This window comes from Myxine glutinosa, unplaced genomic scaffold (assembly GCF_964187855.1).
Source record: "Myxine glutinosa unplaced genomic scaffold, kmMyxGlut1.1 SCAFFOLD_145, whole genome shotgun sequence".
NCBI classification, from domain to species: domain Eukaryota; kingdom Metazoa; phylum Chordata; class Myxini; order Myxiniformes; family Myxinidae; genus Myxine; species Myxine glutinosa.
Genome location: NW_027616363.1, coordinates 179,043 through 182,343, shown reverse-complemented (window position 1 = coordinate 182,343; position 3,301 = coordinate 179,043).

Sequence of the window (3,301 nt, the reverse complement as noted above, 5' to 3'; positions counted from 1 at the left end):
GTTTTTCAACACCAACAGAAGTGCGAAAAGTGGTTTTTCAAAACTAACACAAGTGCAAAAAGTGGTTTTTCAACACTATCACAAGTGCAAAAAGTGTTTTTTCCACACTAATACAAGTGCAAAAGTGGTTCCCTGCACCAACACAAGTGCGAAAAGTGGTTTTTCAACACTAACACAAGTGCGAAAAGTGGTTTTTCCACATTAATACAAGTGCAAAAGTGGTTTCCTGCACCAACACAAGTGCGAAAAGTGGTTTTTCAACACTAACACAAGTGCGAAAAGTGGTTTTTCAACACTATCACAAGTGCAAAAAGTGTTTTTTCCACACTAATACAAGTGCAAAAGTGGTTTCCTGCACCAACACAAGTGCGAAAAGTGGTTTTTCAACACTAACACAAGTGCGAAAAGTGGTTTTTCAACACTAACACAAGTGCGAAAAATGGTTTTTCAACACTAACACAAGTGCAAAAAGTGTTTTTTCCACACTAATACAAGTGCAAAAGTGGTTTCCTGCACCAACACAAGTGCGAAAAGTGGTTTTTCAACACTAACACAAGTGCTAAAAGTGGTTTTTCAACACTAACACAAGTGCGAAAAATGGTTTTTCAACACTAACACAAGTGCAAAAAGTGTTTTTTCCACACTAATACAAGTGCAAAAGTGGTTTCCTGCACCAACACAAGTGCGAAAAGTGGTTTTTCAACACTAACACAAGTGCGAAAAGTGGTTTTTCAACACTATCACAAGTGCAAAAAGTGTTTTTTTCCACACTAATACAAGTGCAAAAGTGGTTTCCAGCACCAACACAAGTGCGAAAAGTGGTTTTTCAACACTAACACAAGTGCGAAAAGTGGTTTTTCAACACTAACACAAGTGCGAAAAGTGGTTTTTCAACACTAACACAAGTGCGAAAAGTGTTTTTTCCACACTAAAACAAGTGCAAAAGTGGTTTCCTGCACCAACACAAGTGCGAAAAGTGGTTTTTCAACACAAACACAAGTGTGAAAAGTGGTTTTTCATCACTAACACAAGTGTGAAAAGTGGTTTTTCCACACTAATACAAGTGCAAAAGTGGTTTCCTGCACCAACACAAGTGCGAAAAGTGGTTTTTCAACACTAACACAAGTGCGAAAAGTGGTTTTTCAACACTATCACAAGTGCAAAAAGTGTTTTTCCACACTAATACAAGTGCAAAAGTGGTTTCCTGCACCAACGCAAGTGCGAAAAGTGGTTTTTCAACACTAACACAAGTGCGAAAAGTGGTTTTTCAACACTAACACAAGTGCGAAAAGTGGTTTTTCAACACTAACACAAGTGAGAAAAGTGTTTTTTCCACACTAATACAAGTGCAAAAGTGGTTTCCTGCACCAACACAAGTGCGAAAAGTGGTTTTTCAACACTAACACAAGTGCGAAAAGTGGTTTTTCAACACTAAAACAAGTGAGAAAAGTGTTTTTTCCACACTAATACAAGTGCAAAAGTGGTGTCCTGCACCAACACAAGTGCGAAAAGTGGTTTTTCAACACTAACACAAGTGCGAAAAGTGGTTTTTCAACACTATCACAAGTGCAAAAAAAAATTTTTCCACACTAATACAAGTGCAAAAGTGGTTTCCTGCACCAACACAAGTGCGAAAAGTGGTTTTTCAACACTAACACAAGTGCGAAAAGTGGTTTTTCAACGCTAACACAAGTGCGAAAAGTGGTTTTTCAACACTAACACAAGTGCGAAAAGTGGTTTTTCAACACTAACACAAGTGCGAAAAGTGGTTTTTCCACACTAATACAAGTGCAAAAGTGGTTTCCTGCACCAACACAAGTGCGAAACGTGGTTTTTAAACACTAACACAAGTGCGAAAAGTGGTTTTTCAACACTATCACAAGTGCAAAAAGTGTTTTTTCCACACTAATACAAGTGCAAAAGTGGTTTCCTGCACCAACACAAGTGCGAAAAGTGGTTTTTCAACACTATCACAAGTGCAAAAAGTGTTTTTTTCCACACTAATACAAGTGCAAAAGTGGTTTCCTGCGCCAACACAAGTGCGAAAAGTGGTTTTTCAACACAAACACAAGTGCTAAAAGTGGTTTTTCAACACTAACACAAGTGCAAAAAGTGGTTTTTCCACACTAATACAAGTGCAAAAGTGGTTTCCTGCACCAACACAAGTGCGAAAAGTGGTTTTTCAACACTAACACAAGTGCGAAAAGTGGTTTTTCAACACTATCACAAGTGCAAAAAGTGTTTTTTCCACACTAATACAAGTGCAAAAGTGGTTTCCTGCACCAACACAAGTGCGAAAAGTGGTTTTTCAACACTAACACAAGTGCGAAAAGTGGTTTTTCAACACTAACACAAGTGCGAAAAGTGGTTTTTCAACACTAACACAAGTGCGAAAAGTGGTTTTTCAACACTAACACAAGTGCGAAAAGTGGTTTTCCACACTAATACAAGTGCAAAAGTGGTTTCCTGCACCAACACAAGTGCGAAACGTGGTTTTTAAACACTAACACAAGTGCGAAAAGTGGTTTTTCAACACTATCACAAGTGCAAAAAGTGTTTTTTCCACACTAAAACAAGTGCAAAAGTGGTTTCCTGCACCAACACAAGTGCTAAAAGTGGTTTTTCAACAATAACACAAGTGCGAAAAGTGGTTTTTCAACACTAACACAAGTGTGAAAAGTGGTTTTTCCACACTAATACAAGTGCAAAAGTGGTTTCCTGCACCAACAGGAACACTATCACAAGTAGTGTTCTTGTGATACTCCTTCACAAGAAACCAACTTGTGTTGGTTTCCTGCACCAACACAAGTGCGAAAAGTGGTTTTTCAACACTAACACAAGTGCGAAAAGTGGTTTTTCAACACTATCACAAGTGCAAAAAGTGTTTTTTCCACACTAATACCAGTGCAAAAGTGGTTTCCTGCACCAACACAAGTGCGAAAAGTGGTTTTTCAACACTAACACAAGTGCGAAAAGTGGTTTTTCAACACTAACACAAGTGAGAAAAAGTGTTTTTTCCACACTAATACAAGTGCAAAAGTGGTTTCCTGCACCAACACAAGTGCGAAAAGTGGTTTTTCAACACTAACACAAATGCGAAAAGTGGTTTTTCAACACTATCACAAGTGCAAAAAGTGTTTTTTCCACACTAATACAAGTGCAAAAGTGGTTTCCTGCACCAACACAAGTGCGAAAAGTGGTTTTTCAACACTAACACAAGTGCTAAAAGTGGTTTTTCAACACTAACACAAGTGCGAAAAGTGGTTTTTCCACACTAATACAAGTGCAAAAGTGGTTTCCT